This window comes from Macaca fascicularis, chromosome 20 (genome assembly GCF_037993035.2).
Source record: "Macaca fascicularis isolate 582-1 chromosome 20, T2T-MFA8v1.1".
Taxonomy (NCBI): domain Eukaryota; kingdom Metazoa; phylum Chordata; class Mammalia; order Primates; family Cercopithecidae; genus Macaca; species Macaca fascicularis.
This window is the reverse complement of record NC_088394.1, coordinates 56,940,451-56,966,861: the sequence shown is the minus strand read 5'-3', so window position 1 is coordinate 56,966,861 and position 26,411 is coordinate 56,940,451.

The following is a 26,411-nucleotide window of genomic DNA, read 5'->3' as shown; positions in this document are numbered from 1 at the left end:
TCTCTGCTTTGATTCTTGAATGTCCAGTTCACTGACTGTTTCCATTCCTTCCAGTACTCCTCCCATGGGCCTTTTTAAAAATGCATGCTGTGTTCTCTCCTCTTCTCAGCTATACGTGGCCAGAAATCCTAAGAGTAAAGCAATACATCACCTCCCATGTAGATCAGTGCAACACTTGTTTTGTGCCTTAGATTAGAGTTGCTTTTTTTCCCAGGACCTCTGCCCCACCCGAGAATGAGATTTGTGAGCAATGCCTCTGTGTACCTAATCTATGTGTATGTATACAGGGCGAGTATTAATAATAAGAATTTCTAACCTCCTAAACAGATTAAAAGAGCTGTTTATTTAGAGCTTTTTGTTACTTAGATTGATGGCTATTGAAAGACATACTTGCAACTCATTTGTAAGAACAGCTACCATTTACTGAGTGCCTATTATGTATCAGTCCTTGGACTGAAAGCTTTCTCTGCAGTGACTTAAATTCTCAGTCGATCCCTATGAGGTAAGATGGCATTATGTCAACACTGTAAGTAGGAATAATACAGCTATGAGAGGTCAACAAACCTGCCTAACGTCCCACAACTAAGAGAGACAGAAATGAGGGTTGAGTACAGGTTGTCTGATGGCAGATCCTTTGCTCTGATAACTATGTAATGCTCTCATACTGAAGAAAGTGCAAAAAGGCTGTCAGATATGCTGTTTTGCTGTGCCTGCTTGACCTGTGTCCTTTTAGACTGACAATCATTTGCTCAAAATCATTCAACTTATAGAAGTAACTGAGAAAGAATGTAAACAGGAACATATTGATAGTGAAAGAAAAGCATCATTCTATTTTCTAGCACAAAGTGTTGGTTTGCTAGAAAAGAGTGGCTATATTTAAATGAGTTAGTTAACATCAAACTTTAAGGATAAATAACATTAAATAACTTAATGGTCTGAAAATCCTTTAGCAATTATATGTATATATATAAATATATCACATGGAAGAAAGAAAATAAATCTCTTGCAGAATAACAAACAAGACAAATAACCAAAGGGAATGTTTTCCCCACCTGGCACATATTTCTGCACCTTTCAAATAATGTAAAATGAGAAATAAGACCCACTATGACTGGGGTAATTTTAAGGTACTTGACAGAGCTGATAACCTGTAAGTCACTTGGATACTGAGCTTCCATTCATGTGATATGCTTGGCGCCTGCATTTCCACAATTAAAGTCTGCCCCTCTCTAAAATACGTTAGATAAACGTTCCACAGAAGTTTCTGTTTGCTTTCTTCTAATTTCAGAAATATCCTCTAAAAATATGTCTCTCTTTCATCCACTACTATGCAAATGATCATTGTTGGATATAGAAAATTATAATACCATTTATGATTTTAATAGAACGTATTGAACTAGATAAAACAGGGAGAAGAAATCATTTTTCAATGAATTAGTAATAAGACTGGACTCATTACTGCCTTTAATTTCTGCCTCAAAAAGAAAATTGGGGTAAAAGATGACCCCGAATTATGTTTGGTTAGGATCCCCACTGTCTAGCATGTTGCTTTCCTTTATAAAGCCCGACTACCCCATACTCCTGCCTCTGATGGGTCTCCCAGAGGCACTGTCCTGGACAGATGGATGGTTGCGGGGAGCAGGAACAAACGGATGTATAATGGTAACAAGTCACCATGAACAGGAGAGAATGAAAGGGGCCCTCCAGCTGGTTTTAGGCCCAGTTGGAGGCTCCAGAGCAACAGTATTCTTTGGAGCATTGCAGTTGCTGGCTCACTTTGAGGTGGTGGTGACCCAGAGCATCCAACTTGAAGAGAGGCCCCTCCTGGGTGTGTCCCACATCTCTGTGCCCTGGTGGACACATCTGGGTTCAGGCTGGAAATGCCTGACACCACCCTCAATTGCCCAGTGGCCTCCTTCCCTCCCTCCAACATCTGCCAGGGAATATAGGAAGCATGAGAAGGCATGGCAAGGAAGGGTTGGTGGAGCCATGAGGAGCTGCTTTCATTAAATGTAGCCTTGAGCAACAACCCGGTTACTGTATTGCACAGCTCAATGCAGCTGTGCAGTGGCCCTGTTTAATACCTCCATGGAGAAACTGCAGTGACAACTGTGCAAGGGAGATTATGCTACATTCAAATGTACACAAATGTTTGAGAATGACTTTAGCCAGATCAGCAAAGGGGCTATGACTCATGTGCACAACCAAGTTGAAAAGGTGACTGTGGGCATGTTCTCCCATTGTGTCTAGCCCCAGCCTTGCACCACCTAATGTCATGTTGCTAGGTGGACTAGCTACAAACTGTGAAAAATATACCAAACATGGCTATGACATCCAGGCTAGAGAAAACAAGCTTAGTAACACCTTAGAGGTAACTGGTTGTTTTCATTGGAATTGGTAAAAATATTTGCCAATGATACTGAAAGGCAGTAACTCTTCAGAAACTTGCCACTTGGCTGCTCATTTCACTTTTTGACTGTGTGGAAAAGATCTTTTTGTTCACTGGAAAACCACATTTACCTCTTTTTACCACTGGAGTATTCTAGCAGCACCCAGAGCATCCCAGCTGCAGCCATAATGGGCATGCCTGTCTTCGATACAGAAGTCTTTGCAGAGTCTCTAGAAGATAGATCCAGGAAACGCTGGAAGAGTAGGTAAAATCTGCATCTACAAAACCTTTTGATGGTCTCTTAGTTTCATCGGGAAGGTGTCTCCCATTTGGAAGGGTGTGGGGCCCATTCTGAGGCCTTGCCATGTTGGAGAGGCCCCTGGTACTTCTTCCAATTGTTCTCCAAGGCTGAATTCCAGAGTTTTCTTGATGTCAGCTTCTCCTGTCATACCCTATATGCATCCTCACCCTCCAATCTATTTTTGAATACTTCCTACCCTAGCCCAGGCAATCTGATCTGTCACGGGCATTTCCAACTATTAGGAAGTTTATTCTTTGAGCTATAATCTGCCTCCCCGTGGCTGCCATGCACAAATTTCTGTACACATTAATGGCAGTGCAACACGATTGCCTGCATATGCACAATTTTCTACTTGTAATTAAAATGTAAATTATACATTCCCTATGACCAGCAGTCTCACAGGAATTTATTCTGTGGCGATACTAACAGAACTGTATAAAATATAAGTCTATGAGAATGTTTACTGGTGAATTGGTTCTAGCAAAACCAGAACGGCCATTCTGGGAGGTACTCTAGAGGGTTTTCTTGCATCATATGGAAGATTGGACTTGATGATCTCAAAAATTCTTCTAATCATAAGCTCTTGAGTTGTTCTGCTGTATAAGAGAGGCGGTCATTTCTGGTCACATCTTTCTGGTCTCATCTTCTCTACTTCACTTGTTTTCCCTTCCCATCTGCCATGGAGCTTGATAGAGAGGGAGGTCAATGTCAGGTCAGCATCAGGAGGCTTTACCTGGTCCCTGAGGTGTTTAGAACTGCCTCTTCTGATAATGCTGGGAAAGGAAGGAATCCAACATGAAGGCAGGCCAGAAAAAGACAGCATGGGCAGGAACAGCCTTCCTGATCCTGGAGGAAGTAGAGCCAGCATGACCTTTCCAGGCACTTCTGACACATTTTTAGAGGGTCTTACCATGTTTGTAGCAAGTGTTGCAAGCATGTCCTTGTCCTCAGAGGGTGCTTTCAGCATGTCAGCAGGAGCTTCCAGTCTCTCCCTAGACAGCAGGATGTTTGCAGTAATTTCAAGAGCAGACACAAATGGCAAACCCATTACAGAAAAAGCTCAGGGTTTGATAGTGGGGCTCCTTCCTTCAACCCTGCAGACTGAAGTTTACATGAAGAACAGGATGAGGCTGGGTGTGGTGACTCATGTCTGTAATTCCAGTACTTTGGGAATCTGAGGCAGGAGGATTGCTTGAGCCCAGATGTTCAAGACTAGCCTGAGCAATATAGCAAGAGACCCTGTTCCTATAAAATAAATTTAAGAAACTTCGACTGGTGTGATGGCACATGCTTTTAGTCCCAGCTACTCAGCAGGCCAAGGTGGAAAGGCCACTTGAGCCCAGGAGGTTGAGTCTACCATGAGCTGTGATTGTGAAGTCTGGAAAACAGAGTGAAACTTTATCTCAAAAACAAAACAAAACAAAAATGATATATATTAAAAAAGAAGAAAAGTGAAGTCGCAAGATGTTCCAATGTAATGCAGAAGCCCAGAGAAAAAAAAGAAAGGAAAAAGACAAAACTCCTGATAAAAGCCATTCTCATCACCATGGGACTGAAAAGGACATGTAGATCCTAAATACATCCTTATTCCGGGCCTTAGCTTGCTATGGAGCCCCAGGGATGAGGAAAAGGAGAAAGGTCCAAGCAGCCCAATGAGCAGAGGGCACAGCGCTTTCCCCTATGGAAACACCAGTCTCAGTTCTACTACAAAGGAATCTACAATTGCGAAGGAACCTACCTCCAACTAGTGTAGGGTCTTCAAGAAAGACCCCTAGCAGGATTAGCTATTTCCCGATGAACTTCAAAGCCCATTCTACAGCACAGACAGTACTCCTAGGTTCTGCAAGTAAGAGAACTGAAAAGATAGACTTAATCCTGAAGAAACTTAAAGTCTTCCCTACTAGATAAAGTGAAGTCTCAGGTCCTAAAATAGAGACACGGAAGGACTGTATCTTTATTAAAATGCCTCAAAATCAATTGCAATGTATGTGGTACGGAGAACGCCATATTTAAAGCTATGGGAAAGAACAAGGAAACCATCAGGCAGCCAGCACAGTGTGGTGAGGGCCTGGCAGTCACTGGTACCATGATATCGGAGACCAAGAAGACAGTGGCCTCTGAATCCCATCAAAAAGTGGAGTCAGAGTTTAGGAAATCAGGATGTTTCTAGCTTAAGTTGCCTTAATTTTAAATAACTATCTATAAATTTAACAATACATTTCCAAGAAAAGGCTAATTTGAAACTACTGCATCCTGCCTCCCCTAAAGAGTGTTGTGTGGTTTTCTTTTTTTTTGACATTAAGTATAAGTCTGTAAACTAAAATCCATGTTACCCACTGAGTTTAAGAAAAACAGTCAAATTAACTGTTTATATTTGATAATCTCCTTTTCCTGAGTCTCTACCTTAGTTCCTTATCATTCAGCTGCAGTTGCTGGGTGGTGAACATTAGAAGTAACTTTTAGAAAGGTTAAACATCTGAAGGTGTTTCAATGAACCATGAATATTTTCTATTTTTTTTTTTTTTTCATTTCTAGCTTGGCTTGAAACTATGCTGAATGATTGTGTTCTAATAAGGGATTAAGATGAAAATCCTATTTTGGTTGCTAGTAAAATATGTTTGTGTATTAATCAGGCTATTTTAGAGTGTTAATTGGTATTCTCTGTATGTATTTCTCTGATGCTGCCCTTGTGAGAGGTGGATTCTTTGGTGATATAATTTCAAGAATTTCACAGAGCTTTCCAATTCCATTAGATTCACCACACACTGAACACTGGAGACTCATACACACAACCACACACATACACTCACACACCTTCATAAGCACACACATGCACATGTGCAGCCCCCAGGTAGGGGAGGGCTGTAGCACCACCCTGAAGCACATGCTCCTTTGCTATTCAATTACATTATGAATTTGTTTCTCCCAGGAAAAGTGTGTTACCACACATGTGTGACAAAAGTCTAAAATTGCAGAATTTAATGAGGCAGAAACTAAAGCATGCTGTGAAAGGAAGACCATGGACTTTGGAATCAGACAGATCTGGGTTTCGATCTTCACTCCACTCACTGGGGGATCCTTGAGGAAGTATTAATAACATAATACAATAACGTCTAAAGCATCTGATTCCTCAATACCAGACGTCTAAACCATACACATAACTGGGACTTCAAAAGATTATGGTCCTTCTTCCCATTCAATTGCTTAAATTCATATAGCTTCTGGGGTAGATGCAGTGAAAAGATCACAGGATATCTGAAAAAAGGGGAGTAAGTAACCCCAGTGGAGCCTGGCAAGTCAGAAACAGATTCTTTTATATATATATATGAATTTTATATATATTATAAATTATATATAAAAATTATATATATAATACATACATATACTATATATTATTTTATACATTATATATAGAATTTCTACCTTTGAATATGACTAAGTTACAGTTGTTAAGAGTTAAATTGCTGAAATACTTAAACATGAATTATGTGTTCTTTTCCTGTTTGAGGTGAACTAAAGATCACTTTTAGAACGCTATAGTGAAATAATACAAACACCATCAATGGAATCTCGAAGCTGTCATATTCATCTCTATTACCTCTACTTTGAATATTGCAATAGTATAGACATGAAATTATGTTAATGATCACCTTCATAACCCATGTTTCTCTCACCATCGCCAGCCAAATAATTTCTTACACTACTGCTACAATGTCATTTCAAAATAACTTGCATTACTGTTTCCCTTGTCTACAAAATGCCCCCCATCATTTTTAATGACAAAAGATACATGAAAAATGATATGAGTATGGCACAGAAGATTAAAAGGTGATACTACCGGGGCTGCCCTTAGCTTCTGAGGGCAATCACAAGGGCTGATTTTTTGTTATTGTGTTCATACTGGACCTAACCATCTTTCCGATGGCTATATTTGAGAGTCACTGTTCCTAACTTCCTTCTATAATTAACAAATATAATGAAAAGAAAAAGAAATGGGAGTAATCTTCACTGGCTGTCTCAAATATATTAGGTAATATGCTGATTGTATTATATGTATTGTTTGGTTTCATCCAAAAGCTACCCTTTGGGAAATGTGACATTTCCCTTTCATAGATGAGAAAAATTAAGCATGTAGGTTTTCTGAAGCATGAGGATAGTTACGTATGCCAATCTGATCACTAAACCAAAATCTCCAAAAAGTTGATCTGGGAATTCAGCTAGGGCAATCTGATTGTTCAGCTCCCTCTTTAAAAAAATATAAAACTCATGGAAGGTTAATGTGATTGAGTTCCTTCTCAATTCCATGTCCTTTCTTTGTCAATGTTTCCACCTCATCTAGTTATCTCTGAAGAATGACTCCTGGCGCTAAACACAGTATGCTAGATGTGCCCCCCATCCCAATTAGAGCCACATATCGAAAGAAAGGCACCTGAGACCGTTTCAATTTCCCTAGTAGTCACACCAAATCACTGACATGTATCCATCTCTCCTTTTTCAAATGTTCACCTCATAAACAATATCTCCCTTGCATGTGCTTTTATTTTTCTGGACTTCTTTGCCCTTCCAGAAATAGTTAAACTGTAAATGGAATTCAGATGGATGTGACACATCATTGCAAGTTAGAATGAAGCATTTGAATACTATTTCTATTATTCAGCTTAGTTATTTCTCTCATTTCCTGGTCTTCTGAAAATGTGATCACCTTATAGGATGGCATTATGCATGTTATCTGCAAATATGCTAAACATGTCAGGACCAATAACCTAGCCTGTCAGATCCATAAGACCCCTTCCATTTCATGTGCAATCTGTGTGTGTGTGTGTGTGTGTGTGTGTGTGTGTGTGTGTGTTTGGTAAAAGCAGAACTGCAATCCTTTGCTCACCTGCTCCCTCCACTTTCCCTGTGAAACAAATCGGAAATCAGCAGTCTTGGATACGGTGTGACTGACAAGGATAAAAAGACAGAATTAACCCACCTCTGATGCAGTGTGCTAATAAAAAATGAAAGCAACTTCAAAACAAATGAAAAGGAAGCAATTGGGAAAAAATCATAGCACATTTATTCCACTTACTCCTGAGCAATGCTAGCAAAAGGTGTAAAAATAGTAGTTCAGGCCAATCTCCTTAATTATAGATAACACTGCTTTAAGAACAAAGACTAAAGAGGCAACCATTGAAAATTATTGCTCAACTATCTAATAATTAAAAAATATAACAAAAACCTCAATCACACTTTTAATTCTTGATCCTTGGTTATAGGATAATCTTTCTCATGCCTATTGAATTTCACTCAGATTGTTCGGTTTAATACAAAAAGGTTTAAAATTACCTTAGTTTTCAAAAAACAATAAAATAAAAAGATAAAAAAACTTCATATCCAAGCTTGAGAAAACTTAAAGAACATTATAACCAAAAAAGAGGAAGGAATTAAAAATTTGTGTAAATGAAGATGGGGGATATATATATATTTTTAATCTCCCATGGATATGCTCATTTTCTTCTCCAATGTCTTCTTTCCTCTTCAGATCACATGGTTGTAGCTTTCTAGGAAAGAACTGAGTTAGTGGCTATAGTGAGAGACAGTGGACCAGAGGAAAGGCATGTTATTCATATGGATCTTATCTTGAATTCTGTTCTAGGTAGTGAATTGTCACTGTAAGAATTTCTGAGCTTCATTTTTTCCCTAACCCTAAAATAGCCATAATAATATTTGAAACTTAAGGTCCTTGTGATATTAAAATGTATGATGCTATAATATATATTAAAATATATGTGTGTGTATATACATAAAATTTCCCCACATGTGTGTATATATGTATGTGTGTTGTGTTGTGTTCTATGTGCATATATATATATATTTCTCTATGTTTCAGCCCTCTAATTGTTCCACAGACTGAAAACCCCTTAGCATTACTTACAAGATACAACATCACTGGCCCTCAACCTAACTTCTCTTGTCATCTTCTTTAACCCAACTTTCACCATGGTTTGGCCACAGTGTCCTTTGTAAGAGACTCACACATCATTTGCTTCTTTCTAGCACCTTTAATTCCTACTGCCTGGAAACCTCTTTTTGGAGATCTAGATATGAGATCTTTTTATAACTCACATTTCAGATCACCTCTTCAGATGCACCATCTGACCTACAACATGAGTTAGTGATTTCTATCCCATCATCATTTCCCTAGTATATTGCCCTGATTGTTTTTTCTTCAGTGATTCCCAAAATACTTACATCCTATTAGAGAAGAGATCTGGCCTATACCTTTGACTGTTTGTCTTGAGTGTTGGCATAAAATAAGGGTGTACTATATTTTGGTCAAATTAATTATATAAAAGGCCAAAACATGTATCAGAATACCATCGTCATAGAACAAATACTGGATTCTTTGCTTCTATGTGAGCTTTCTAACTGCATAATAGTGACTTTGCAATTATGTAATTGACCTCTATAATAAGAAGATAAGGAGATAATAAAATCAAAACACAACCACACAGACACACACAACTTACAGAACTAAGAATAGAGACTGGGTTGCCTAACTATCTGAGTGTCCTCAGTCCATTTAATGACAATATTAAATATTTGGAATAAAATATATCTCTAATGTTTATATACACTTTGCTTTAACAAGACATACTCTACCTTTGCACAAAGAAGAAATTAAGACAAATAAGGCAATATAAATGTATGTCAAGATCATGAAGAGTTATATCATGCATTATGGAGATTTTGTACAGTTAGAGGAGTCAGACTTCTCAATTTTTATTTATTATTTAAAAAAATCTGCTTTGTAAGTTCTTTTCTCTACTTTCCCATTAAAGTTGATAAATCTTAGGTTACCTCATCAGTGTGGGAGTGTACTTTTGTTGTTCTATATCTGTCTAACATTCCCTCCCTCTGAGAATTCTTTGTATCTCACTCCAGGTAAGTTTGGGGGCTATGAGAGATGAGGCCCTGCCGCCTTGCTTATGACCTGGCAGGTTAGAGGGCCTCATGACCCTAGATACAGTAAGTGGTCTGAGACTGGCACATGACTTAAACCAGAAGAATCCTGGAGCAAGTTGCCTTCATTAAGGAAACCATTAACATTTATGTATTTTACTTAAATCGTTCGTCAAAAATTATTCTACACATCCAGAAGTACCATTACATTACTTAAGAAGGTTTGTTTCCGCAAGAGGAATTTGCATTATTATTCCCAAAGAGAAGTCATACATCCTCTTACTTCTACCTAAGCCACATACTCAAATCTGGAACAATGATTGGGCAAGAGACTGTCTTGTCTTTTTTTTTTTTTTTTTTTTTTTTTGATAACATGAGTTATAAGGGTGATATAGTTTGGCTCTGTGTCCCCACCCAAAATCTCATCTTGAATTGTAATTCCCAGGGAGAGACCTGGTGGGAGGTGATAAATCGTGGGGGCAGGTTTTCCCATGCTCTTCTTGCAATAGTGAGGGAGTTCTTATGAGATCTGATGATTTCAAAAGTGGCAGTTTCCTCTTCACTCTCTCTCTGTTCTGCGCCTTGTGAAGAAGTTGCTTGCTTCTTTGCCTTTCATCATGATTTTGTTTCCTGAGGCCTTCTCAGCCACACAGAACTGTGAGTCAATTAAAACTCTTTTTTTATAAATTACCCAGTCCCATGGAGTGTCTTTATAGCAGTGTGAAAATGAATTAATACAAAGGGTATTAAGCTGAGACTACCGTATAGAGAGAACTGCATGAGCACAGAATCACCACACAAGAAAGTAGGACTGAATGAAAGAGGGAACAGAGTTTTCCAGACAGATTATTTGAGCATGAGAGCTTATCCAGGTATGATGACAAGAACAAATCTGTAATTTTATATTCCATAATTCCACACCCATTTCTTTCCATTTAATTTGAGTTGGGTTCCTCTAACTGGAAACCACAAGGATTTAGATAAGCATAATCTTCCTCTACACTGTGTTAATTGCTGTCACCATCCTCAGTCGCTCAGAGGCATCATTCCCTCCCTCCATAACCTGCCAGGGAAGGCAGGGAGTGATTTGAGGAGGGACACCTCTCTATATAGAATATTTCTGGCCTATTCACCACTTCAGAGGATATAATAATGGCTCTTCAGATATGGGGTAACTTGAATACATTTTACACTGGATGTTTTAGGTAGTATGTAATCTCTTCTTTAGCATGGCTTAAATAGTGGAGGAAATGTTCCCAAAGGTATCTTCTGACCCTTTTTCTATTAAGTGAAGATGTATGGCTTTAGTTTCACCTAAATGCCATTAAAACCTCAAGAAAAACATAACAAAACACCACAATAAGAAAAAAATGACCTAGATTAGATTTGTTAACTTCATTTTACTTCTGGAAATTATAAGCTTTTCTTTCTTTCAAGGCTCTGATGTAAAACAAACTTCTGTATGTAAAATTGCACCCATTTTTCTTTTTTAATGTTTTTCTTAATAACCATAAACCTTTGTTTTTCTACTTTTTCATTCATGTATTCTTGTAAAAAGTATTTATTGAATATCAACCGTGAATCAGGTACTATGTTGGATGCTGGGGGTTGAAAATGTAAAAAGGAATATGGTCATTTTATTTTTTTAAAAAAACCAGCTGTTCAAAATTACTACAGATGATGCAGAAGTGGAAGCCAGTTTCCTGATCCCTCTCCAAATGCTCCTTTTTAAATTAAACATATTTCACTTATATAGTGACACTGATTTTTCTTCATCATGCTAGACAAGAACAAACATCTACATTATTTTGCCTAGGAGGAACAAAAATTGCTCAAACAGCAGTCTAATCTGAGAGAGGGCATTTCCAGTGGGTAGGCTATCCCAGGAAAACACAAAAATATCATTCTCATTTACAAGAACTCAGCTATGAAAGCTCAATTTTTATTTCATCAAAGATAACATTTAAAAATTAAGCTTCTCTTTAAAATATCCATTTTACTAATTGAGGAGATAATTGCCAACAACATTTTGACAATAACAGCAAAGCAGGCTTTAATCAACTTTTAAGAAAAGTGCTGAAATGATTTAATTTTTGTCAGTGATACCTAGATATGTAACTGAGAAAGAAATGGGTCAAATATGAAGAGACTTTCAAGCTTGCTTCAGTTCTTCACCTGACCTGCTGGGTGACCTTTGGCAAATCTTCAGCTTCTGGGCCTCAGCATTCGACTAGTTTAACCATCTCATTTTTTGATAGACAAGAGATAGCACTTCACATTTTGTTAAAATTGGGAAGTTGGCTCATTTCGAACCCAGTACCAAATTGTCAAATGGGGGATGGTACAAATTGCGGCAATCATCTTCCATATACATGTAAGATTTATTCATTCTTACTCTTTTCATTCAGCCAGTCCATTTATGTATTTCATTCCTGCTAGATAAAAAAGCAAGTTTTTTTTTTATATGATGGCCAGATAGTAAATATTTCACTCTTTGCAGGCTATATAATCCTTCAGAATGATTCAATTTTGCCATTGTAATAGGAAAGCAGTCATAGACATTACATTAAAACATAGGTGTGGTTGTATTTCAGTAATATTATTTATAAAATCAGGGAAGGTGCCAGCTATTGCCCATGGAATGTAGTGCTGAACCCTGCTTTAAACAAACCAATAGACAAAATAACAGGTACAATTTAAATTGAGCAATAGTCACCATGGTAGTATTTTTACATGATTATTCTGTTTAATCCTCATATACACACAAAAATTCTATTCATTCAGTATGCAAAATGTAGCAGAAAACAAGAAACATGATCCACACTCATACATTTTAATGTTTTGTGTAGAAAGAAATTTGACAAACCACTAGAAAATAAGTAAGCGACATAAAGAAAAATAAAGCACAGTAAAGGTATAAAAAGTGATGGAGGCTCTTTTCAATAGGTTAGTCATGAAGTTCTCTATGATCAGGTGACATTTGAGCAGAGACCTGAATGAAGTAGGGGCATGCCCCTTACAGATATCTGGAGAGGAGTGTTCCAGGAAGAAGAAAGAAAAAGCTTAAAGGCACTCTGAGATGGGAGTGTGGTTGGCATGTTAATGGAAAAATCAGGAAAGTAATGTGACTGGGGCCATGAAGCAAGCCTATGGAGATGAGGTCAGAACGGACACCCTGCACTGGAACAGGCGGGACCCTGTAGGCTCTGGATTCCGTTCTGAGATGTGCAGAAGAATTACATGATGTCACTAATATATTTTTAAATGACTCTGTCAGCTCTCCATCATGGTGCTAGGGAATAGGCAGAATGACAAATGTTTATTGCATAATTCAGGTAACAGATTATAGTAACAGAAACTGGGAAGATATTTGGAAAAAAGATGCCAAAATTTTGGATAAGTGTTCAAACTAGATATTATTAATAGGTACTATGAATGAAGTCAGAGGTGTTAAATGATTTATCCAAGTTAAAAACAGCTAGGAAGTACAAGGATATAAAATATCCTTAGTACCAAAATCCCACTGACAAGAATGCTTTCAATTAACAGCCCCCTGCCCCCCACCCAATCGCTCACATGTTCGAATGTAGGTAAGTGGTAAGAACTGGTAGAAAGATGCATTGTTCTCAAATCAACCTGTCTCCACAACTTCTACCCCATGGCCATGCCACAGTTTATCTGTTTTCTGAAAGATTAATTACCTAATTTTTGCCTATCACTTTTTGAGAATGTGATATTTGGGAAAATGGGGAGATCTGGTGCAGAAGGGGCAGAGTATGAAGATGTTAAAAGAAGGGTTTACAGACATCACACACACACACACACACACACACACACACACACACACACACCACTTATTACTCTAACACGCTCCCCCTGAAGTTACAGTCTTGTATGAGAACATTTTTGTTATAGAATATCACGGATTTCAAGGGTCTGTCCTCTACCTCACTCCCTAATCCAGCAAGTTTATTCCTTTCAATTTCACCCAGTGTCCCCAAAATATTGTTGTAGCAAGTATTAGGATGAGAGGATGAGACAGAGCCAAAAATTAGAGCCAATCGTTGACAGAGTGAAGATTCATAAAAGAGAGCAAAGGCCAGAGCCCTGAGATCAGAACCACGCTCCACATAGCAGAGTAATGGCCAACTAACAGGACAGCCTGGTGGTTAGATTCTATTGATTATAATTTGGTTAACTTATTAATTTGACCAACATTAAGTATCTAGTGCATGTATATCCTATGCAAATAATAGTTGTTTCAGTAAACTTTCAAGGCATATTTTTAGAAATAGGTCTTTTAATTTTCATCAGCATGAATGAAGAGCTTCCATGGATGCTGAAATAATAGAAACTAGAGTTCAAGCCAAGAATTTTTTATCATGTATTGGTTGTATGACTTGAGCAAAACCAAGTAATATCTCCAAATATCAGTATATTCATCTATCTGTACACTAACAGTAATCTTCCCACTTCAGTAATTCTCATTCTAACTCAGAAAAACAATAGGTAATTTAAATCTTCCAGCTTTTCCAGTTATTTCTCATTTATCAAAATGTTAGCTACATACCAATCTATCCTGACATATGTTTATACAGCGTATGTCTTTTATTTGTGTTAAACTTTCCCTACTATTCTGGGTAGAAAGCATACTTCAAAATCAGAATCCAGACATGCATATTAATCCAATCATCATAACTCAAATAATGATTTACAGGGAAGCATGTCTAGGTCTGATTGGGTTAATGTGAAACTTTTGTCTGCTTAATCATTGCTCCTTCTTTAAGTGTAACGCTAATGACGGCCCTTCCTAACATCGTGTTAACTCATTTTAGCATTTATATTAAATTGTATAAAATCCCAGTAAGGGAGATATTGCTTCCATTATTAGTTGTGAAAACCAGAGCTCAATTCAATAAGTAAACTTAGTTTAATAGCTAATAAATGTTAGAGTCAGGATTTGAAACCGGGTCTGGTTTGACACTAAAGTTATAAATATTTGAAATAAACTGTTGTGCATTCCATCAGACATAATATATCATGTTTTCAAGCTGGATATATTTTCCAAGCTCAAGCCTCCCTTCTCACTCTCTACTTTTTTCCTAATACAAATTATTGACCCACAAATCAACTAAGAACAAACAGTATATAGTAAGTTGTCAGTAAATGGTAGCTTCAATTACTACGATTGCTATGATGGGTTTTAGAGCAGGATATTTTGGAACTTCATGAGACTTGTCAGATACTATGTTTATTGCCAATTTCATTGTAATAAGAATCATATATCTAACTTCATGAATCCAATATACAGAAATGTGACTGATATCAAAACACTCATGACTTGCATCTGAAATCCTTGTCTAATTAAACTTTCATTGTTTCTCTATAAATATAGTTCCATCCTTCTATGTTTTGCAGAGGAAATTCATCATAACCCAACGTGTGTTTATTATATGTACTAACTTATTTAGGGGTAGGTTATATAAGTTTGGTTCAATCTCATAATTTAATTCCTTGCCAGAATTCCTTGCATATGATGTGTTATTGTTTTCCTCTGACCTAATGCCTTCCAAGCCCAGCATTTGGGGTCTTTCAGAATTTCCTCAAATTGTATAGCATCGTTTTTATACTTTCTTTAAAAATAATTAGAGTAGATTGGTAAACAAGAACCCAAATAGAGCTTAATGTATGCCAGTCTCAACAGATCGTTCAATAAATGTATTACAGGACCACTGGGTTTCAGAGCAGATGAAGAAAAACTGAAAAATTCTGGGTTGCTTATATTTTGTTCATACAAATAAAAACTCATATATATTTCCAAATTATCTTTTGGGGCTCTCCAAATTTCTTGGTTTTAAAATCTCTGGCATAAAAAGGAAAATAGTACTAAAATTGAATATGCATAACTTTATTTACTCAAATGAATCTTTTAAAACATTAACTTGTGGTTTATACCCAGTCAGCAAAAAAGAAGTATGCATTTATGTCTTAAAAAGTCTTTGCAGTTCTCCTTCAAAGAGTAGTACACGTAATCAAATTAGGCTTGTTTATTCTTTATGCATTTAATATATTTTCCATGAGAAAATGAATCATTCCTCTATTTTAACGGTGCTGACTTTCTCCAAGTTTGGTTCATACACTTTAAAGCAACTTGGTCAACCATCTACTGAATTAGGATTTTAAAAACCCTACAAAACTATTTATTTCTTAATTTCTATAAAACCTTATTTCAAATTCAGAACTAAACGGTAAACTATCAAGCTGATGTTAAAAAATGTTCCCCCAAGGAGCTTCAGTTCTTTGTATAATCAAATTGAACAGACACATAATTTTTTGCTGTATATTGAAACATTATTTCTTACATATCATCATGTGATGGATTGTATTGACAAAAATATGCATAATTTAGGTGCTATAAAAACAAGAAATCCAAAAATTTATCATCTGAATTACAATTTCTCCCACAACACAACGATTCCTTTTGAATGTAAATGACAAGTAAAATGTATTAGGCATAATATATTTAAACAGAAATGTATTATTCTTAACCGAGTTTTCCTAAGGATGCTAATTTAAGGTTCTATAGAGAGGAGAAAAGTGTTGCAATATAGAGGCATGCTTATCATATTTAACTACATTTGAAAATTGCAGCACTGGACTAAGAAATTATTTTAATTTTAATCTTTTTTAATCTTGTTTTGTTTTTATCATGGACTATTCCATATCAGTGACTTCTTCAGAAAAGATTCGAAACTTTTAAAACACAAGAAGAAACGTACAATGTTATAAGCACAAATCAAGTTTTAAATACATTTAAAAAAGAATTGCAACCTTTTGAAAGTTTATCTTTTATATTTGCTCAACTCCAACACTCATGAGTAATATTAAAAATTTCTTTGGTGCCCAGCACTTTGGGAGGCCGAGACGGGCGGATCACGAGGTCAGGAGATCGAGACCATCCTGGCTGACACGGTGAAACCCTGTCTCTACTAAAAAAAATACAAAAAACTAGCCAGGCGAGGTGGCGGGCGCCTGTAGTCCCAGCTACTCGGGAGGCTGAGGCAGGAGAATGGCGTGAACCTGGGAGGCGGAGCTTGCCGTGAGCTGAGATCCGGCCACTGCACTCCAGCCTGGGTGGCAGAGCGAGACTCCGTCTCAAAAAAAAAAAAAAAAAAATGTCTCTGGTGACGAGGTAAACATGTTTTCCTAAAGCAAAGTACTCATATAGAATAAATATGGACAATCACATTTCAAAATATTTTTAAAAGGTAGGAAATTCTTATGTTTAGAATACGCCAAAAAGAGATTTTCTTTCATTATTGGATTTAACTTACATTTTCTTAATATTCCATTTTTAGAAGAGAGGCCATCTTTTGGTACATTTTTATCATATTGTTTGAAACCTGGTATGATCGATATGATAAAAATGTACCAAAAACTGTACCTGGCATTGTCCATATACCAGGCTTGTCAAGAAAATAATGGGGGTAGTAAATACTTTATGCTCTGGAATTGAACAAATTGCTAAAACTTTTTCTTTTTTCTTCCCTTTTCTTCACATTTTGTCAGAATTTGGTTTGTGTTAAAACAGGGCAAGAGAGTGAGCAAATTTCAGAGCACTGTCACCTCCTGAAAAACCTTCCTAGTTGGGGATGTGCTGCATACTGAAATACACTAAAGACACTTCCCAGGGGAAAGTGACATTTAATCCCCTACTAACAGTATGAACAAATGCTGTCATTACAGCATTGACAGGACTACAAGTCTATTTCTTCTAAAAAAAAATTCACCACTAATATATATGAAATTCTTCTTGACACTCTCTCTTTGAGAAATATTCTCTCCTGCTAAAATCCTCAGAAGGTGACCCAGTAGGTGATCTCTTCTGAGTTCACTGACTGTTAAGAAAACAATCAGAAAATCATTCCTAGAGTTTCTACTGCTTGGGAGTCCATTCATGTGAATATACAGGGTCTCAGTTGTATGTCACTTTATAGTCCTAAGAGAAACTTGATAAATGTAACAGGAAATTTTTTAAATTTTTTCTGTGTGCCTTGTACTGTTCCAGAAGACACTTATGATGCAAGGAAGGTATACAGCATTGTGGGTTTTATTTCATGAAAAATACTTAGAATCTAACCTTACCCGATAATAGTTGTATAGTTAAAGTTAATACTGAATATATATATGTGTATATATATGTGTGTGTGTATATATATATTTAAATATTTACTGATAATATTGTATGAAATGTCATGGCCATTTTTACCATCATTAAGTCAATGAAATCATCTTAAAAAGGCAGTTTCTGTCATCTGATTATATATATGTATATAATATATGTTTATTTATATATGTATAAAGGTTTTATAAGAAAAGGCTAATTAGATTTCATTGCTATATATTTAATGAATTATCTTTTCACAAAAGTGCAATAACTTGCAATTAAGACTATCCTTGAAAATATAGACTGCAATTCTACACTAATGTTTTAGAAATCACAGTGAACCAGACAAATCAGGTACACATCTTTAGATTAGTATTTGCTCAGACGAGATGAGGGAAAACCAGAAAGAAGAAAAAAGACTAGGGAAACAGGGAGACAACAAAACAAACAGTAGGATGGAGAATGGACTCTGTTGAAGGAAGAGTGGAAAACGAGTTAGGCCACAAAAGGTACAGTTGGGTTAAAGGGTCTCCCAAAGGCCAATGTAAGGTTTTTAACTCTGATGACAGGGGATGCTGTGTGGTGGACACTGTGATGTGCCACCCAGATACCCTTTGCTGAAGAACCTGGGCCCCTGTTGTGGGGTTACATAAGCCAGCATCTTAACTATCACTGCCTTCCAGATTGCTTTTGCTGCAGAGAATCAGCTTGATCAGGTCCTGCATTCCATGACAGATCAAGAGCTTGTACTACGAGTTGACTATCTTGGTCCAATCTGAGGCAGCTCTGAAGGGCCATTCTAGCTCTTGAGCTTGCTTTGCGGATGAATCCAGCTGCTAATCTGGGTGCATCAGAGCTTGACTTCTCCCTCTGCCCACTCCCACTCCCACTCCCGTCTCCTCTCTTCCACTGGTATTGATCCCAACTTTAAAAACTTAATGTAAACATCCTGAATACCAAATCTCATTTTGGAGCTAGCCTCTCTGGCAACCTGACTTGTGACTCTATGGGGACGGCCAAAAAGGTTATTGTATCAGTGTATTCTCACACCGCTAATAAAGATATACTCAAGACAGGATAATTTATAAACCAAAAATAGGTTTAATAGACTCATAGTTCCATGTGGCTGAGGAGGCCTCACAATCAAGGTAGAAGGTGAAGCAGGGGCAAAGGCACATCTTACATGGTGGCAGGCAAGAGAGCGTGTGTAGGAGAACTGCCCATCAGACCTCATAGGTCTTACTCACTATCATGAGAGCAGCACAGGAAAACCCCACCCCCATGATCCAATTAGCTCCCAAAGGGTTCTCTCATGACAGATGGAGATTACAGGAGCTAAAACTAAAGATGAGCTTTGGGTGGGGACACAGACAAATTATATTAGATATGTTACAAAGATGTTGAATAAACTTATTTAGCTCATCTAACTGAACTTTGAGCAATACTAATTTACTTAAATTGGAAACTTTGTAGATAAGAAAAGGGATGCAATAAGTTAAGGAAATATAAAGTTGTTTACTTTTTAAAAATTATATTAATTTTTGGGAGAGACTGTAGCTTGACTATTAGCTTTTCCCACTCCTCTAATTGTTCAGCTTTTCAAAATAGTTTGGTCTTTCTGCTAAAATTAATGGAGCAACCAAAATTACCTTTATTTTAAAATCACTAAATGATTTAGATTGTACTTGTGGTTGCCCAGATTTTTTTTTTATTTTTGTACTTTATGTTCTAGGGTACGTTACATATGTATATATGTGCCATGTTGGTGTGCTGCACCCATTAACTCGTCATTTACATTAGGTATATCTCCTAATGCTATCCTTCCCCGCTGCCCCCACCCCACAACAGGCCCCAGTGTGTGATGTTCCCATTCCTGTGGCCAAGTGATCTCATTATTCAATTCCCACCTACAAGTAAGAACATGCAGTATTTGGTTTTCTGTTCTTGTGATAATTTGCTGAGAATGATGGTTTCCAGCTGCATCCATGTCCCTACAAAGGACATGAACTCATCCTTTTTTATGACTGCATAGTATTCCATGGTGTATATGTGCCACATTTTCTTAATACAGTCTGTCATTGATGGACATTTGGGTTGGTTCCAAGTCTTTGCTATTGTGAATAGTGCCGCAATAAACATATGTGTGCATGTGTCTTTATAGCAGCATGATTTATAATCCTTTGGGTATATACACAGTAATGGGATGGCTGAGTCGAATGGTATTTCTAGTTCTAGATCCTTTAGGAATCACCACACTGTCTTCCACAATGGTTGAACTAGTTTACAGTCCCACCAACAGTGTAAAAGTGTTCGTATTTCTCTACATCCTCTCCAGCACCTGTTGTTTCCTGACTTTTTAATGATCACCATTCTAACTGGTGTGAGATAGTATCTCATTGTGGTTTTGATTTGCATTTCTCTGATGGCCAGTGATGATGAGCATTTTTTCATGTGTCTGTTGGCTTTATGAGTGTCTTCTTTTGAGAAGTGTCTGTTCATGTCCTTTGCCCACTTTTTGATGGGGTTGTTTGTTTTTTTCTTGTAAATTTGATTGACATTGCCTAGGACCGTGCAGTGAGTAGTCTGACATGTGACATGTGGCAATCTGTGCCTGTCTCCTCATCTGAACAATGTAGACAGTAATCATCCCTAATTCTGAGACTGAAATGAGAAATGCAATTAGCACCGTGTCTGATACGTAGCAATTTCTTACATTCTAGTTCTTTTCTCATCACTTTGCTGTATGTACTATAACTATTATCATTTTCTTAATGCTTAAAAAGGATAAGTAATGTAGTAGAGTTAGAGGAAAAAGAGCTTGAAAAGACAGGAGGAAATATATGACAGGGGAAAAAGACGACAAATGAAACAAAATGAAAAATGAAGGAACATAAAACACTTAATTAAATATCTAAAAAATCGTATAATGCTGATAATGTTATTATTAAACATTCCAAGATTACCTATAGCCAGGGTTAATAACTCAGTCTTCGTATAGCACTCACTATTATAACCCTTTTCAGATGCTTTGTAATATACTTAAATGTGTTTGTCAAAACAGACTGAGATCTTTGAAAGCAGAAACCTTAATTTATATCTCCCCAAATTTTTATCACTAAGTAGTTTCTGTAACATAAACAGAACTCAGTGAAAGTTAAAATTAAATGTTGAAGTTTAAAACATGTAAATAAAGATGCTAGATGTCTCGTGAAATTTCCATGAAATGAATACATTTGAAAAATAATATATTCTTGCTGTTCTCAAATCCACTCTGTGATGATTTAGAAACTTTCAAAACTGAGAAGGGTAGATGATGGAAATGTTTGTTTTGTTTCTAAGTTAGCAGTTGCTTACAGATCAATTTTACACAATTGTAGGCCCATTGGCACATTTTTAGTAAACATCACATTATTAAAAATTTAAAAGATGTTTAGCCAGTCAAAAAGAGGAAAGTGTTTCAGTACAAGATGCACCTAAGATTTTATTGTTATGTAATAATAAAATACATGATAAATGGAAAAAATGAATATAAAAGTAATCATTACGTACAATTCTCAGTAGAAAAAAAAAAGACTGTTTTACAAGTCTGGAGTAGACCTTATAATGATTAATTGTTGAAATATATGCCAAAGAGATAGTCCAAATAGAAAGAAACCATGAACTTCTGCTCCAGAAGGCAGTATAATCCTTGTCATGGTACTTCCCAGGTTTTCCCGGAAATTTCCATCTGACACATGGCCGGGAGGAACATGTCTGCTATGGGAAGAAAATTGAACCAGAATCTGACCAGTAGTCTTTTCCATGTTTACTGTTATAAGACTTCTACACATACATTAACAATTGATGTTCTGAATTAATAGGTTATTTTTATTAAAATTCAAATTTCAGAGCATAGTCATTGATCATTTAAGACATACAAGACCTTATGCAAAATGCAAGAGATGAAATGGGGGATTCAGTTAGCCATTCAAATACAAAAAATAGTGGAGATATTTCATATATGTCTGGAACTATGCTAGGCTGCAGGAGTACAATGGTAGCAGAACACAGCCCCCTTCAAGATTTAAGTAAAGCAATATTCTTCTACCAGTAGGAGGCAGTACAATTCAGTCAAAAGGGCATAGCCTATGGAATTAGACCAACTTGACTTTCATCCCTGAAGTCTTCTACCTACTTCAGTTGTGATATCAATATACTAAATTTACCAAAATGTTTTTTCATCTTAAAAACAATGCAATGCCCAACTCATAGGTGGGGGTGAAAATCTAGCACAGGGTCTTATCTTGTACGACCATGTAATTGTTGATCATATTCTCATGACAGGTACCATACCATTCATGCCAGTGTTACCATAAATACATTTTTATCAAGGTATAAAGAATGCTGTTTATAAATCCTCATATTATATATTACTTAATCTCTTCAACAAGACTTTTTTAAAAAAAGTAATATCATGTTTGCTGTCCATCTCTAGCAAGATGTACGAGTCATCTGATAATCTTAAGATTCAGGAAAATACAAACTCCCTCTGAATATATGACTGTACTTACATTTCTGAGTAAAAAACTTTATTTTAACATACATTATGACAATCAATATTTGTTTAAATGACAATAAATACAGATTAGTAACCCATTCAGCAACTATGAATAGATAATATTTGGGAGAAAGATGAGAATTAATTATTAGTGAAAATGAAAGATATTTCCATTTACTAATGCCATAAATAAACTAAACCAAGTTTATAGAACAATTTTTGACTTACTTTTGGATGTTAAATTGGAATAAGGAAGGGAGGACAGAGGAAGATTGAAAAAGTTAATATGTATGAGTATCTTGTATGTGTTAGGCATGATGCTAAACACCTACAAATTCAATATGATGTATAATCAGGCCAGGAAATATATAAGGCACATAATATTGCTCTTATTTTGCCATGAAAAATATGAGGAAGGTAAACACCTGTGCATGAATGACTAAAAACCCACATGACATTTGGCCCAAGCCATATGACAAATAATTAGTAGAACCACATTTTACACCCAGATCTGTGAGCCTAGAACATTTTTTTTGAGAAGATTACTGTTTTGGAACCAGGTGCCAGGTTTTGGGGAAAAAGGCTAAAAAAATATAGCTAATGTAATCTCAGCACTATGGGAGGTCAAAACAGGTGGATCACCTGATGTCAGGAGTCCGAAACCAGTCTGGCCAACATGGTGAAATCCCACCTCTACTAAAATAAGCTGGATGTGGTGGCGGGCATCTGTAATCCCAGCTACTAGGGAGGCTGAGGCAGGATAATTGCTTGAACTAGGGAGGCAGAGGTTGCAGTGTGTCAAGATTGCACCACTGCACTGCAGCATGGGAAACAGAGCCAGAATCCGTCCAAAAAAAAAGAAAAGGAAGGAAGGAAGGAAGGAAGGAAGGAAGGAAGGAAGGAAGGAAGGAAGGAAGGAAGGAAGGAAGTGGGGGGGGGGGGAGAGAGAGAGAGAGAGAAAGAAAGAAAGAAAGAAAGAAGAAAGAGAAGAAAGAAAATCGAATAAATCAAATGTTGCTGTATAACTACGTAAATTTCTACTGCCTCAGATATAATCTGAACTCTTAATTTAAGCCTCCTCTTCCATTCCAAATATGGAGGAATAAATATTTTAAAACATATCTGGATAGTGTTTTTCATATTTGGTAGTATGTTGAATTATTACCGTTTTCCCCATAGTAAGAAAATTTACTGAATTTCATTTTTGCTTATTTATTTTTAGAAATTAATTACAGATCAACTAATGTTTCCTTAACTTCTGAGACCTGCATTTTCCCCTATGGTTGGCAGCAATTGTGTCAGGTTTTACGATACAATAACCAATGTAAAATGCATCAGGCCAATTTGAGCCATATTTTCTTAATGAGTCAGACTTAAAAGGGCCAAAACTTTAGTTGGAGAGGAGGGGAGCTTCAGATGCTATGCTGGCTGTTGTTCAATATTTCTGGATGACTAAGAAGGCTGTAGGAAAGCTTATCTATTAGCAGTCCTCAGAAAGCTGGTCTCAGGCGCAATTCCTCTCCCTCCAATTCTAATTGCTAATTCAAGTGCAAATACTAATCCACCTCAAGAAGTGGCAACGAATGTGATCCGATACAATGTGCATGATGTGTGGTGAACTAAAGCTCTGTAACATGTTCGGAGATCAACTGCGGCTTACTCTGTATTAGTGCATTTTCCTCCTCTATTAAGAGGAAAGGAAAACAGTTAAGACTGGGGATATGGTACACTGGCTTTTTATAACTTGTGCTGATATATTTCTGTCAGCATTATATTCTTTGGTTTTTCCGTTGCACCAAACAGATAGTAAACACAATTAAGCTAGATTCTAGTCACTATAATCAAATTATCTTTGACCAGAGAAATAGCTACACAAAAGATCATTTACTACTAATGGTATCTGAGAGTTCTGCTGACGAAATTCTGGCTATAATTGCTTGGGGGAGGTGTATCAAGAGTTTCAAAAATTGATTTCCAAGAGTCAACATTATTTCATCAAAACGATGTAAACTTCCTGCTAAGAAATAAAATTAGTTCTCAGTATTTAGGAAACAGAGGAGTCTAAGTCTGATAAACAAAAGCCTGGGTAGGTGGCTAGTGGTTGGGTAAGTGGTAGGGATCTGTGTAATGAGGCTGAGAACCAGTGTGAATCCGGGCATACTCTGGAATATCCTGAGTTAGTCAATTCTCTATAACTATCTTTCCAAGATAGAAAAGTGAACCACGACATTCTTTCTTTGGTATTCATGCCCCAAAGTAAAATGATCAATTAATCAGATATAACTTTTAAAAAAGAAATTTTCCCCAACTTCGGTAAGTATTAACTAGATTTCAGAATCTCCCAGTATACAGCTTCAAATGGAATCACTACAGTGTATTACCCTGTAAGTTTTTAAACAGAAACGCAACCATAAGGAAGACATCATTTAAGTTCCAGGAAACAGCATTGAAGTTAACTGTTTGGAAGTTTCTTACAGAAATGATTTAAAAAATAAACAACAACAAAAACAGGATTAGTGATTTCAAAATAATTCATAAGCTATTAATTTAAATATATTTAATTACATTATTTTAGCTTCAAAGCTAAAGTCTTATTGTGTAATATTTTTTAAGCATAATTTGTTTAACTGCTGATGATAGTTGTTCATATATAAAAGAATAAAAGCCCTTTAGAACTCAGCCCAACTAGCTGTTTTTCAGGCTATACAGGCAAAATTAAAGCTTTCCAACAACTTCATTTTTTTCCTCAAACAAAAGGTCTGACAGGTTTTTATACATTCAGAACAGAAAACTCACTTTGCATTCTAATTTGTTGGGGACATGCTCAATGTTCACTCTCTCTGTTAACATTATTTCTGATATAAAAATTCAAACCGATTGCACCTCTTATACTGAGGAATATTACTTGGTGAGTCAATAGATATAAATTTGGATAAAATTTAGACACAAAACCAATTGATCTTTTGTTAGTCCTTTTTGTTAACAGTTGTTGGAAAGTGGTGGTGTGATAAAAATGTCTGATATCTTAATACCATTTCTATTTGTCACCTGGTCATCAAGATATTGTTCAAAATGGCATGCTAATTCTAAAAAATCTACTAAATCTGTTTTATGTGAGTCCTGGGAAGCCAAGAATTCAGGCATAATAAACTAAACAATAAGCAGTGTCTACCTAACATTTGTTGAATTTAGGACAAAAGCAAAATGTGTATGTTATTTTGTGATAAGAAAGCTTGCCAATTATCCTAATTTCCGTTTTTTTCTCAGCTCAGAGCATCATATACATAATCAGCCAATAGATATTCATGGTCACACAATTACACACAACATTTCATATTGTTTGTGTTCCAATCATCTAGGTTGCTTGCTAAAATGGAGTATCACAGACCCAGCCTAATTCAACACATTCAGTATTTCAGGAGGTTAGAGTGGAGAACTCTCTATTTTCCAATAAGTTCCACTGGGATAGACATATTAAAAATAAATTTTAGACTCTGCTATAACAGACTGCTTGCCTCGTCGGAACCCCTTCCCAACTTCTCTGATGATTACAAAAAAAGAGAGTTACACATTGTTGATGCTCCACCCAACTGCGTGTGGTGGTGGGTATTCATTTGTCCTCACGCATTCTTATTTTCTGACAATTGCATTCAGGACTTCACATTTTTTCAAATACTATTTTAGCTGTATCACACAAATTTTGATGAGGAGTGCTTTTCATGGTTATTAAATTCTAAGTATTGTGCAGTGCTTCTGAAGGCTTCTTGATATGTAACTCAAAATGCTGTTTCAAACAGAAACCATTTTCAAATAGTGGTTAACAATAACTGAAATAATGTTATTGCTATAGCACCTCAAGTATACTGGAGTTTAAATAAGGTTTTTGACTATTGTCTGCAATTTCAAAGGCTAATCCACCCATGATTTTTATGGAACAATGAGCTAAAACTTAAAAAGCAAGTATTTGTAAAAATGAATTCCTAAAATATACAAACATTTTAAAGTTGGTGACTTTCTACTTTAGTAATAACTGTCTTTATTGGAAAAAAACTATATAATGTTGCATCTCTAA